The following is a 15150-nucleotide window of genomic DNA, read 5'->3' as shown; positions in this document are numbered from 1 at the left end:
GCCGACTTAAGTACAAGAGGACTGACACTCTAACTTTCTATGATTTGAACCTCTCCTGTGAGATCAGTCTTAGATTCCGATGCTCCACTTCAGGTTTACTGAATACCTTGGACCATCTTATTGACGATGAAACACAGGAATTGCATCCGAATTTAACACAAAAGGCACATTGCTGACTTAAGTACAAGAGGACTGACACTCTAAGTTTCTATTATTTGAACCTCCCCTGTGAGTCCAGTTTTAGATTCCGATGCTTCACTTTTACTGTATACCTTGGACATTCTTATTGACGGAGAAGCACATAAATTGCATCGGAATTAAATTCAAAAGGCACAATGCCGACTTAAGTACAAGAGGACTGACACTCTATCTTTCTATGATTTGAATCTCTCCAATGAGTCCAGTTTTAGATTCCGATGCTTCACTTCAATTTACTGTATACCTCAGACCTTCTTATTGTCGATGAAACACAGAAATTGCATCCTAATTTAATACAAAAGCACAATGCCGACTTAAGTCCAAGAGGACTGACACTCTACCTTTCTATGAATTGAACCTCTCCTGTGAGTCCTGTTTTAGATTCCGTTGCTTCACTTCAGGTTTACTGTATACCTTGGACCTTCTTATTGACGATGAAACACAGAAATTGCATCCGAATTTAATACAAAAGGCACAATGCCGACTTAAGTACAAGAGGACTGACACACTTTCTTTCTATGAGTTGAACCTCTCCTGTGAGTCCAGTCTTAGATTCCGATGCTTCACTCCAGGTTTACTGTATACCTTGGACCTTCTTATTGACGATGAAACACAGAAATTGCATCTTAATTTAATACAAAAGGCACAATGCCGACTTAAGTACAAGAGGACTGACACTCTAACTTTCTATGAGTTGAACCTCATCTGTGTGTCCAGTTTTAGATTCCGATGCTTCACTTCAGGTTTACTGTATCCCTTGGACCTTCTTATTGACGATGAAAGACTGAAATTGCATCCGAATTTAAGACAAAGGCACAATGCCGACTTAAGTACAAGAGGACTGACACTCTAAGTTTCTGTGATTTGAACCTCTCCTGTGAGTCCAGTATTAGATTCCGATGCTTCACTTCAGGTTTACTGTATACCTTGGACGTTCTTGTTGACGATGAAGCACATAAATTGCATCGGAATTAAATTCAAAAGGCACAATGCCGACTTATGTACAAATGGACTGACACTCTAACTTTCTATGATTCTAACCTCTCCTGTGAGTCCAGTTTTAGATTCCGATGCTTCACTTCAGGTTTATTGTATACCTTGGACCTTCTTATTGACGATGAAAAACAGAAATTGCATCCGTAATTAATACAAAAGGCACAATGCCGACTTAAGTACAAGAGGACTACCACTCTAACTTTCTATGATTTGAACCTCTCCTGTTAGTCCAGTTTCAGATTCCGATGCATCACTTCAGGTTTACTGTAACCCTTGGATCTTCTTATTGACGATGAAACACAGAAATTGCACCTTAATTATACAAAAGGCACCATGCCGACTTAAGTACAAGAGGACTGACACTCAAACTTTCTATGATTAGAACCTCTCCTGTGAGTCCAGTTTTAGATTTCGATGCTTCACTTCAGGTTTACTATATACCTTGGACCTTCTTATAGACGATGAAACACAGAAATTGCATCCTAATTTAATACAAAAGGCACAATGCCGACTTAAGTACAAGAGGACTGACACTCTAACTTTCTATGATATGAAGCTCACCTGTGAGTTCAGTTTTAGATTCCGTTGCTTCACTTCAGGTTTACTGTATCCCTTGGACCTTCTTATTGACGATGAAAGACTGAAATTACATCCGAATTTAAGACAAAGGCACAATGCCGACTTAAGTACAAGAGGACTGACACACTAAGTTTCTGTGATTTGTACCTCTCCTGTGAGTCCAGTTTTAGATTCCGATGCTTCACTTCAGGTTTACTGTATACCTTGGACCTTCTTATTGACGATGAAGCACATAATTTGCATCGGAATTAAATTCAAAAGGCAAATTGCCGACTTATGTACAAGAGGACTGACACTCTAACTTTCTATGATTTAAATCTCTCCTGTGAGTCCTGTTTTAGAATCCGATGCTTCACTTCAATTTACTGTATACCTTGGACCTTCTTATTGTCGATGAAACACAGAAATTGCATCCTAATTTAATACAAAAGCACAATGCCGACTTAAGTCCAAGAGGACTGACACTCTACCTTTCTATGAATTGAACCTCTCCTGTGAGGCCTGTTTTAGATTCCGTTGCTTCACTTCAGGTTTACTGTATACCTTGGACCCACTTATTGACGATGAAACACAGAAATTGCATCCGAATTTAATCTAAAAGGCACAATGCCGACTTAAGTACAAGAGGACTGACACACTATCTTTCTATGAGTTGAACCTCTCCTGTGAGTCCAGTCTTAGATTCCGATGCTTCACTTCAGGTTTACTGTATACCTTGGACCTTCTTATTGACGATGAAAAACAGAAATAGCATCCGTAATTAATACAAAAGGCACAATGCCGACTTAAGTACAAGAGGACTACCACTCTAACTTTCTATGATTTGAACCTCTCCTGTTAGTCCAGTTTCAGATTCCGATGCATCACTTCAGGTTTACTGTAACCCTTGGATCTTCTTATTGACGATGAAACACAGAAATTGCACCTTAAATATACAAAAGGCACCATGCCGACTTAAGTACAAGAGGACTGACACTCAAACTTTCTATGATTAGAACCTCTCCTGTGAGTCCAGTTTTAGATTTCGATGCTTCACTTCAGGTTTACTATATACCTTGGACCTTCTTATAGACGATGAAACACAGAAATTGCATCCTAATTTAATACAAAAGGCACAATGCCGACTTAAGTACAAGAGGACTGACACTCTAACTTTCTATGATATGAAGCTCACCTGTGAGTTCAGTTTTAGATTCCGTTGCTTCACTTCAGGTTTACTGTATCCCTTGGACCTTCTTATTGACGATGAAAGACTGAAATTGCATCCGAATTTAAGACAAAGGCACAATGCCGACTTAAGTACAAGAGGACTGACACACTAAGTTTCTGTGATTTGTACCTCTCCTGTGAGTCCAGTTTTAGATTCCGATGCTTCACTTCAGGTTTACTGTATACCTTGGACCTTCTTATTGACGATGAAGCACATAATTTGCATCGGAATTAAATTCAAAAGGCAAATTGCCGACTTATGTACAAGAGGACTGACACTCTAACTTTCTATGATTTAAATCTCTCCTGTGAGTCCTGTTTTAGAATCCGATGCTTCACTTCAATTTACTGTATACCTTGGACCTTCTTATTGTCGATGAAACACAGAAATTGCATCCTAATTTAATACAAAAGCACAATGCCGACTTAAGTCCAAGAGGACTGACACTCTACCTTTCTATGAATTGAACCTCTCCTGTGAGGCCTGTTTTAGATTCCGTTGCTTCACTTCAGGTTTACTGTATACCTTGGACCCACTTATTGACGATGAAACACAGAAATTGCATCCGAATTTAATCTAAAAGGCACAATGCCGACTTAAGTACAAGAGGACTGACACACTATCTTTCTATGAGTTGAACCTCTCCTGTGAGTCCAGTCTTAGATTCCGATGCTTCACTTCAGGTTTACTGTATACCTTGGACCTTCTTATTGACGATGAAAAACAGAAATAGCATCCGTAATTAATACAAAAGGCACAATGCCGACTTAAGTACAAGAGGACTACCACTCTAACTTTCTATGATTTGAACCTCTCCTGTTAGTCCAGTTTCAGATTCCGATGCATCACTTCAGGTTTACTGTAACCCTTGGATCTTCTTATTGACGATGAAACACAGAAATTGCACCTTAATTATACAAAAGGCACCATGCCGACTTAAGTACAAGAGGACTGACACTCAAACTTTCTATGATTAGAACCTCTCCTGTGAGTCCAGTTTTAGATTTCGATGCTTCACTTCAGGTTTACTATATACCTTGGACCTTCTTATAGACGATGAAACACAGAAATTGCATCCTAATTTAATACAAAAGGCACAATGCCGACTTAAGTACAAGAGGACTGACACTCTAACTTTCTATGATATGAAGCTCACCTGTGAGTTCAGTTTTAGATTCCGTTGCTTCACTTCAGGTTTACTGTATCCCTTGGACCTTCTTATTGACGATGAAAGACTGAAATTGCATCCGAATTTAAGACAAAGGCACAATGCCGACTTAAGTACAAGAGGACTGACACACTAAGTTTCTGTGATTTGTACCTCTCCTGTGAGTCCAGTTTTAGATTCCGATGCTTCACTTCAGGTTTACTGTATACCTTGGACCTTCTTATTGACGATGAAGCACATAATTTGCATCGGAATTAAATTCAAAAGGCAAATTGCCGACTTATGTACAAGAGGACTGACACTCTAACTTTCTATGATTTAAATCTCTCCTGTGAGTCCTGTTTTAGAATCCGATGCTTCACTTCAATTTACTGTATACCTTGGACCTTCTTATTGTCGATGAAACACAGAAATTGCATCCTAATTTAATACAAAAGCACAATGCCGACTTAAGTCCAAGAGGACTGACACTCTACCTTTCTATGAATTGAACCTCTCCTGTGAGGCCTGTTTTAGATTCCGTTGCTTCACTTCAGGTTTACTGTATACCTTGGACCCACTTATTGACGATGAAACACAGAAATTGCATCCGAATTTAATCTAAAAGGCACAATGCCGACTTAAGTACAAGAGGACTGACACACTATCTTTCTATGAGTTGAACCTCTCCTGTGAGTCCAGTCTTAGATTCCGATGCTTCACTTCAGGTTTACTGTATACCTTGGACCTTCTTATTGACGATGAAAAACAGAAATTGCATCCGTAATTAATACAAAAGGCACAATGCCGACTTAAGTACAAGAGGACTACCACTCTAACTTTCTATGATTTGAACCTCTCCTGTGAGTCCAGTCATAGATTCCGATGCTTCACTTCAGGTTTACTGTATACCTTGGACCTTCTTATTGACGAAGAAGCACATAAATTGCATCGGAATTAAATTCAAAAGGCACAATGCTGACTTAAGTACAAGAGGACTGACACTCTAACTTTCTATGATTTAAATCTCTCCTGTGAGTCCTGTTTTAGAATCCGATGCTTCACATCAATTTACTGTATACCTCGGACCTTCTTATTGTCGATGAAACACAGAAATTGCATCCTAATTTAATACAAAACACAATGCCGACTTAAGAACAAGAGGACTGACACTCTAACTTTCTATGATTTGAACCTCTCCTGTTAGTCCAGTTTCAGATTCCGATGCATCACTTCAGGTTTACTGTAACCCTTGGACCTTCTTATAGACGATGAAACACAGAAATTGCATCCTAATTTAATACAAAAGGCACAATGCCGACTTAAGTACAAGAGGACTGACACTCTAACTTTCTATGATATGAAGCTCACCTGTGAGTTCAGTTTTAGATTCCGTTGCTTCACTTCAGGTTTACTGTATCCCTTGGACCTTCTTATTGACGATGAAAGACTGAAATTGCATCCGATTTTAAGACAAAGGCACAATGCCGCCTTAAGTACAAGAGGACTGACACTCTAAGTTTCTGTGATTTGTACCTCTCCTGTGAGTCCAGTTTTAGATTCCGATGCTTCACTTCAGGTTTACTGTATACCTTGGACCTTCTTATTGACGATGAAGCACATAAATTGCATCGGAATTAAATTCAAAAGGCAAATTGCCGACTTATGTACAAATGGACTGACACTCTAACTTCCTATGATTTGAACCTCTCCTGTGAATCCAGTTTTAGATTCCGATGCTTCACTTCAGGTTTATTGTATACCTTGGACCTTCTTATTGACGAAGAAGCGCATAAATTGCATCGGAATTAAATTCAAAAGGCACAATGCCGACTTAAGTACAAGAGGACTGACACTCTAACATTCTATGATTTAAATCTCTCCTGTGAGTCCTGTTTTAGAATCCGATGCTTCACTTCAATTTACTGTATACCTTGGACCTTCTTATTGTCGATGAAACACAGAAATTGCATCCCAATTTAATACAAAAGCACAATGCCGACTTAAGTACAAGAGGACTGACACTCTATCTTTCTATGATTTGAACCTCTCCTGTGAGTCCAGTTTTAGATTCCGATGCTTCACTTCAGGTTTATGTATACCTTGGACCTTCTTATTGACGATGAAGCACATAAATTGCATCGGAATTAAATTCAAAAAGCACTATGCGGATTTATGTACAAATGGACTGACACTCTAACTTTCTATGATTTGAACCTCTCCTGTGAGTCCAGTTTTACATTCCGATGCTTCACTTCAGGTTTATTGTATACCTTGGACCTTCTTATTGACGATGAAAAAGAGAAATTGCATCGGAATTGAAAAAGGCGCATTGCCGACTTAAGTACAAGAGGACTGACACTCTAAGTTTCTGTGATTTGAAGCTCTCCTGTGAGTCCAGTTTTAGATTCCGATGCTTCACTTCAGGTTTACTGTATACCTTGGACCTTCTTATTGACGATGAAGCACATAAAATGCATCGGAATTAAATTCAAAAGGTACAATGCCGACTTATGTACAAATGGACTGACACTCTATCTTTTTTTGATTTGAACCTCTCCTGTGAGTCCAGTTTTAGATTCCGAAGCTTCACTTCAGCTTTATTGTATACCTTGGACCTTCTTATTGACGATGAAAAACAGAAATTGCATCCGAAATTAATACAAAAGGCACAATGCCGACTTAAGTACAAGAGGACTACCACTCTAACTTTCTATAATTTGAACCTCACCTGTGAGTCCTGTTTTAGATTCCGATGCTTCACTTCAGGTTTACTGTATACCTTGGACCTTCTTATTGACGATGAAGCACATAAATTGCATCGGAATTAAATTCAAATGGCACAATGCCGACTTATGTACAAATGGACTGACACACTAACTTTCTATGATTTGAACCTCTCCTGTGAGTCCAGTTTCAGATTCCGATGCTTCACTTCAGGTTTACTGTATCCCTTGGATCTTCTTATTGACGATGAAACACAGAAATTGCACCTGAATTATACAAAAGGCACCATGCCGACTTAAGTACAAGAGGACTGACACTCTAAGTTTCTATGATTTGAACCTCTCCTGTGAGTACAGTTTTAGAATCCGATGCTTCACTTCAGGTGTTCTGTATACCTTGGACTTCTTAATGACGATGAAACACAGAAATTGCATCCGAATTTGTTACAAAAGGCACAATGCCGACTTAAGTACAAGAGGACTACCACTCTAACTTTCTATGATATGAACCTCTCCTGTGAGTCCAGTTTTAGATTCCGATGCTTCACTTCAATCTGCTGTATATCTCGGACGTTCTTATTGTCGATGAAACACAGAAATTTCATACTAATTTAATAGAAAAGGCACTATGCCGACTTAAGTACAAGAGGACTGACACTCTAACTTTCTATGATTTGAACCTCTCCTGTGAGACCAGTCTTAGATTCCGATGCTCCACTTCAGGTTTACTGAATACCTTGAACCTTCTTATTGACGATGAAACACAGGAATTGCATCCGAATTTAACACAAAAGGCACAATGCTGACTTAAGTACAAGAGGACTGACACTCTAAGTTTCTATTATTTGAACCTCCCCTGTGATTCCAGTTTTAGATTCCGATGCTTCACTTTTACTGTATACCTAGGACATTCTTATTGACGGAGAAGCACATAAATTGCATCGGAATTAAATTCAAAAGGCACAATGGCGACTTAAGTACAAGAGGACCGACACTCTATCTTTCTATGATTTGAACCTCTCCTGTGAGTCCTGTTTTAGAATCCGATGCTTCACTTCAATTTACTGTATACCTTGGACCTTCTTATTGTCGATGAAACACAGAAATTGCATCCTAATTTAATACAAAAGCACAATGCCGACTTAAGTACAAGAGGACTGACACTCTATCTTTCTATGATTTGAACCTCTCCTGTGAGTCCAGTTTTAGATTCCGATGCTTCACTTCAGGTTTATGTATACCTTGGACCTTCTTATTGACGATGAAGCACACAAATTGCATCGGAATTAAATTCAAAAAGCACTATGCGGATTTATGTACAATTGGACTGACACTCTAACGTTCTATGATTTGAACCTCTCCTGTGAGTCCAGTTTTACATTCCGATGCTTCACTTCAGGTTTATTGTATACCTTGGACCTTCTTATTGACGATGAAAAAGAGAAATTGCATCGGAATTGAAAAAGGCGCATTGCCGACTTAAGTACAAGAGGACTGACACTCTAAGTTTCTGTGATTTGAAGCTCTCCTGTGAGTCCAGTTTTAGATTCCGATGCTTCACTTCAGGTTTACTGTATACCTTGGACCTTCTTATTGACGATGAAGCACATAAAATGCATCGGAATTAAATTCAAAAGGTACAATGCCGACTTATGTACAAATGGACTGACACTCTATCTTTTTTTGATTTGAACCTCTCCTGTGAGTCCAGTTTTAGATTCCGAAGCTTCACTTCAGCTTTATTGTATACCTTGGACCTTCTTATTGACGATGAAAAACAGAAATTGCATCCGAAATTAATACAAAAGGCACAATGCCGACTTAAGTACAAGAGGACTACCACTCTAACTTTCTATGATTTGAACCTCTCCTGTTAGTCCAGTTTCAGATTCCGATGCATCACTTCAGGTTTACTGTAACCCTTGGATCTTCTTATTGACGATGAAACACAGAAATTGCACCTTAATTATACAAAAGGCACCATGCCGACTTAAGTACAAGAGGACTGACACTCAAACTTTCTATGATTAGAACCTCTCCTGTGAGTCCAGTTTTAGATTTCGATGCTTCACTTCAGGTTTACTATATACCTTGGACCTTCTTATAGACGATGAAACACAGAAATTGCATCCTAATTTAATACAAAAGCACAATGCCGACTTAAGTCCAAGAGGACTGACACTCTACCTTTCTATGAATTGAACCTCTCCTGTGAGTCCTGTTTTAGATTCCGTTGCTTCACTTCAGGTTTACTGTATACCTTGGACCTTCTTATTGACGATGAAACACAGAAATTGCATCCGAATTTAATACAAAAGGCACAATGCCGACTTAAGTACAAGAGGACTGACACACTTTCTTTCTATGAGTTGAACCTCTCCTGTGAGTCCAGTCTTAGATTCCGATGCTTCACTCCAGGTTTACTGTATACCTTGGACCTTCTTATTGACGATGAAACACAGAAATTGCATCTTAATTTAATACAAAAGGCACAATGCCGACTTAAGTACAAGAGGACTGACACTCTAACTTTCTATGAGTTGAACCTCATCTGTGTGTCCAGTTTTAGATTCCGATGCTTCACTTCAGGTTTACTGTATCCCTTGGACCTTCTTATTGACGATGAAAGACTGAAATTGCATCCGAATTTAAGACAAAGGCACAATGCCGACTTAAGTACAAGAGGACTGACACTCTAAGTTTCTGTGATTTGAACCTCTCCTGTGAGTCCAGTATTAGATTCCGATGCTTCACTTCAGGTTTACTGTATACCTTGGACGTTCTTGTTGACGATGAAGCACATAAATTGCATCGGAATTAAATTCAAAAGGCACAATGCCGACTTATGTACAAATGGACTGACACTCTAACTTTCTATGATTCTAACCTCTCCTGTGAGTCCAGTTTTAGATTCCGATGCTTCACTTCAGGTTTATTGTATACCTTGGACCTTCTTATTGACGATGAAAAACAGAAATTGCATCCGTAATTAATACAAAAGGCACAATGCCGACTTAAGTACAAGAGGACTACCACTCTAACTTTCTATGATTTGAACCTCTCCTGTTAGTCCAGTTTCAGATTCCGATGCATCACTTCAGGTTTACTGTAACCCTTGGATCTTCTTATTGACGATGAAACACAGAAATTGCACCTTAATTATACAAAAGGCACCATGCCGACTTAAGTACAAGAGGACTGACACTCAAACTTTCTATGATTAGAACCTCTCCTGTGAGTCCAGTTTTAGATTTCGATGCTTCACTTCAGGTTTACTATATACCTTGGACCTTCTTATAGACGATGAAACACAGAAATTGCATCCTAATTTAATACAAAAGGCACAATGCCGACTTAAGTACAAGAGGACTGACACTCTAACTTTCTATGATATGAAGCTCACCTGTGAGTTCAGTTTTAGATTCCGTTGCTTCACTTCAGGTTTACTGTATCCCTTGGACCTTCTTATTGACGATGAAAGACTGAAATTACATCCGAATTTAAGACAAAGGCACAATGCCGACTTAAGTACAAGAGGACTGACACACTAAGTTTCTGTGATTTGTACCTCTCCTGTGAGTCCAGTTTTAGATTCCGATGCTTCACTTCAGGTTTACTGTATACCTTGGACCTTCTTATTGACGATGAAGCACATAATTTGCATCGGAATTAAATTCAAAAGGCAAATTGCCGACTTATGTACAAGAGGACTGACACTCTAACTTTCTATGATTTAAATCTCTCCTGTGAGTCCTGTTTTAGAATCCGATGCTTCACTTCAATTTACTGTATACCTTGGACCTTCTTATTGTCGATGAAACACAGAAATTGCATCCTAATTTAATACAAAAGCACAATGCCGACTTAAGTCCAAGAGGACTGACACTCTACCTTTCTATGAATTGAACCTCTCCTGTGAGGCCTGTTTTAGATTCCGTTGCTTCACTTCAGGTTTACTGTATACCTTGGACCCACTTATTGACGATGAAACACAGAAATTGCATCCGAATTTAATCTAAAAGGCACAATGCCGACTTAAGTACAAGAGGACTGACACACTATCTTTCTATGAGTTGAACCTCTCCTGTGAGTCCAGTCTTAGATTCCGATGCTTCACTTCAGGTTTACTGTATACCTTGGACCTTCTTATTGACGATGAAAAACAGAAATAGCATCCGTAATTAATACAAAAGGCACAATGCCGACTTAAGTACAAGAGGACTACCACTCTAACTTTCTATGATTTGAACCTCTCCTGTTAGTCCAGTTTCAGATTCCGATGCATCACTTCAGGTTTACTGTAACCCTTGGATCTTCTTATTGACGATGAAACACAGAAATTGCACCTTAAATATACAAAAGGCACCATGCCGACTTAAGTACAAGAGGACTGACACTCAAACTTTCTATGATTAGAACCTCTCCTGTGAGTCCAGTTTTAGATTTCGATGCTTCACTTCAGGTTTACTATATACCTTGGACCTTCTTATAGACGATGAAACACAGAAATTGCATCCTAATTTAATACAAAAGGCACAATGCCGACTTAAGTACAAGAGGACTGACACTCTAACTTTCTATGATATGAAGCTCACCTGTGAGTTCAGTTTTAGATTCCGTTGCTTCACTTCAGGTTTACTGTATCCCTTGGACCTTCTTATTGACGATGAAAGACTGAAATTGCATCCGAATTTAAGACAAAGGCACAATGCCGACTTAAGTACAAGAGGACTGACACACTAAGTTTCTGTGATTTGTACCTCTCCTGTGAGTCCAGTTTTAGATTCCGATGCTTCACTTCAGGTTTACTGTATACCTTGGACCTTCTTATTGACGATGAAGCACATAATTTGCATCGGAATTAAATTCAAAAGGCAAATTGCCGACTTATGTACAAGAGGACTGACACTCTAACTTTCTATGATTTAAATCTCTCCTGTGAGTCCTGTTTTAGAATCCGATGCTTCACTTCAATTTACTGTATACCTTGGACCTTCTTATTGTCGATGAAACACAGAAATTGCATCCTAATTTAATACAAAAGCACAATGCCGACTTAAGTCCAAGAGGACTGACACTCTACCTTTCTATGAATTGAACCTCTCCTGTGAGGCCTGTTTTAGATTCCGTTGCTTCACTTCAGGTTTACTGTATACCTTGGACCCACTTATTGACGATGAAACACAGAAATTGCATCCGAATTTAATCTAAAAGGCACAATGCCGACTTAAGTACAAGAGGACTGACACACTATCTTTCTATGAGTTGAACCTCTCCTGTGAGTCCAGTCTTAGATTCCGATGCTTCACTTCAGGTTTACTGTATACCTTGGACCTTCTTATTGACGATGAAAAACAGAAATAGCATCCGTAATTAATACAAAAGGCACAATGCCGACTTAAGTACAAGAGGACTACCACTCTAACTTTCTATGATTTGAACCTCTCCTGTTAGTCCAGTTTCAGATTCCGATGCATCACTTCAGGTTTACTGTAACCCTTGGATCTTCTTATTGACGATGAAACACAGAAATTGCACCTTAATTATACAAAAGGCACCATGCCGACTTAAGTACAAGAGGACTGACACTCAAACTTTCTATGATTAGAACCTCTCCTGTGAGTCCAGTTTTAGATTTCGATGCTTCACTTCAGGTTTACTATATACCTTGGACCTTCTTATAGACGATGAAACACAGAAATTGCATCCTAATTTAATACAAAAGGCACAATGCCGACTTAAGTACAAGAGGACTGACACTCTAACTTTCTATGATATGAAGCTCACCTGTGAGTTCAGTTTTAGATTCCGTTGCTTCACTTCAGGTTTACTGTATCCCTTGGACCTTCTTATTGACGATGAAAGACTGAAATTGCATCCGAATTTAAGACAAAGGCACAATGCCGACTTAAGTACAAGAGGACTGACACACTAAGTTTCTGTGATTTGTACCTCTCCTGTGAGTCCAGTTTTAGATTCCGATGCTTCACTTCAGGTTTACTGTATACCTTGGACCTTCTTATTGACGATGAAGCACATAATTTGCATCGGAATTAAATTCAAAAGGCAAATTGCCGACTTATGTACAAGAGGACTGACACTCTAACTTTCTATGATTTAAATCTCTCCTGTGAGTCCTGTTTTAGAATCCGATGCTTCACTTCAATTTACTGTATACCTTGGACCTTCTTATTGTCGATGAAACACAGAAATTGCATCCTAATTTAATACAAAAGCACAATGCCGACTTAAGTCCAAGAGGACTGACACTCTACCTTTCTATGAATTGAACCTCTCCTGTGAGGCCTGTTTTAGATTCCGTTGCTTCACTTCAGGTTTACTGTATACCTTGGACCCACTTATTGACGATGAAACACAGAAATTGCATCCGAATTTAATCTAAAAGGCACAATGCCGACTTAAGTACAAGAGGACTGACACACTATCTTTCTATGAGTTGAACCTCTCCTGTGAGTCCAGTCTTAGATTCCGATGCTTCACTTCAGGTTTACTGTATACCTTGGACCTTCTTATTGACGATGAAAAACAGAAATTGCATCCGTAATTAATACAAAAGGCACAATGCCGACTTAAGTACAAGAGGACTACCACTCTAACTTTCTATGATTTGAACCTCTCCTGTGAGTCCAGTCATAGATTCCGATGCTTCACTTCAGGTTTACTGTATACCTTGGACCTTCTTATTGACGAAGAAGCACATAAATTGCATCGGAATTAAATTCAAAAGGCACAATGCTGACTTAAGTACAAGAGGACTGACACTCTAACTTTCTATGATTTAAATCTCTCCTGTGAGTCCTGTTTTAGAATCCGATGCTTCACATCAATTTACTGTATACCTCGGACCTTCTTATTGTCGATGAAACACAGAAATTGCATCCTAATTTAATACAAAACACAATGCCGACTTAAGAACAAGAGGACTGACACTCTAACTTTCTATGATTTGAACCTCTCCTGTTAGTCCAGTTTCAGATTCCGATGCATCACTTCAGGTTTACTGTAACCCTTGGACCTTCTTATAGACGATGAAACACAGAAATTGCATCCTAATTTAATACAAAAGGCACAATGCCGACTTAAGTACAAGAGGACTGACACTCTAACTTTCTATGATATGAAGCTCACCTGTGAGTTCAGTTTTAGATTCCGTTGCTTCACTTCAGGTTTACTGTATCCCTTGGACCTTCTTATTGACGATGAAAGACTGAAATTGCATCCGATTTTAAGACAAAGGCACAATGCCGCCTTAAGTACAAGAGGACTGACACTCTAAGTTTCTGTGATTTGTACCTCTCCTGTGAGTCCAGTTTTAGATTCCGATGCTTCACTTCAGGTTTACTGTATACCTTGGACCTTCTTATTGACGATGAAGCACATAAATTGCATCGGAATTAAATTCAAAAGGCAAATTGCCGACTTATGTACAAATGGACTGACACTCTAACTTCCTATGATTTGAACCTCTCCTGTGAATCCAGTTTTAGATTCCGATGCTTCACTTCAGGTTTATTGTATACCTTGGACCTTCTTATTGACGAAGAAGCGCATAAATTGCATCGGAATTAAATTCAAAAGGCACAATGCCGACTTAAGTACAAGAGGACTGACACTCTAACATTCTATGATTTAAATCTCTCCTGTGAGTCCTGTTTTAGAATCCGATGCTTCACTTCAATTTACTGTATACCTTGGACCTTCTTATTGTCGATGAAACACAGAAATTGCATCCCAATTTAATACAAAAGCACAATGCCGACTTAAGTACAAGAGGACTGACACTCTATCTTTCTATGATTTGAACCTCTCCTGTGAGTCCAGTTTTAGATTCCGATGCTTCACTTCAGGTTTATGTATACCTTGGACCTTCTTATTGACGATGAAGCACATAAATTGCATCGGAATTAAATTCAAAAAGCACTATGCGGATTTATGTACAAATGGACTGACACTCTAACTTTCTATGATTTGAACCTCTCCTGTGAGTCCAGTTTTACATTCCGATGCTTCACTTCAGGTTTATTGTATACCTTGGACCTTCTTATTGACGATGAAAAAGAGAAATTGCATCGGAATTGAAAAAGGCGCATTGCCGACTTAAGTACAAGAGGACTGACACTCTAAGTTTCTGTGATTTGAAGCTCTCCTGTGAGTCCAGTTTTAGATTCCGATGCTTCACTTCAGGTTTACTGTATACCTTGGACCTTCTTATTGACGATGAAGCACATAAAATGCATCGGAATTAAATTCAAAAGGTACAATGCCGACTTATG

Source organism: Schistocerca serialis, chromosome 4 (genome assembly GCF_023864345.2).
Source record: "Schistocerca serialis cubense isolate TAMUIC-IGC-003099 chromosome 4, iqSchSeri2.2, whole genome shotgun sequence".
In the NCBI taxonomy this organism is placed as follows: Eukaryota; Metazoa; Arthropoda; class Insecta; order Orthoptera; family Acrididae; genus Schistocerca; species Schistocerca serialis.
This window is presented reverse-complemented; position numbering follows the sequence as displayed.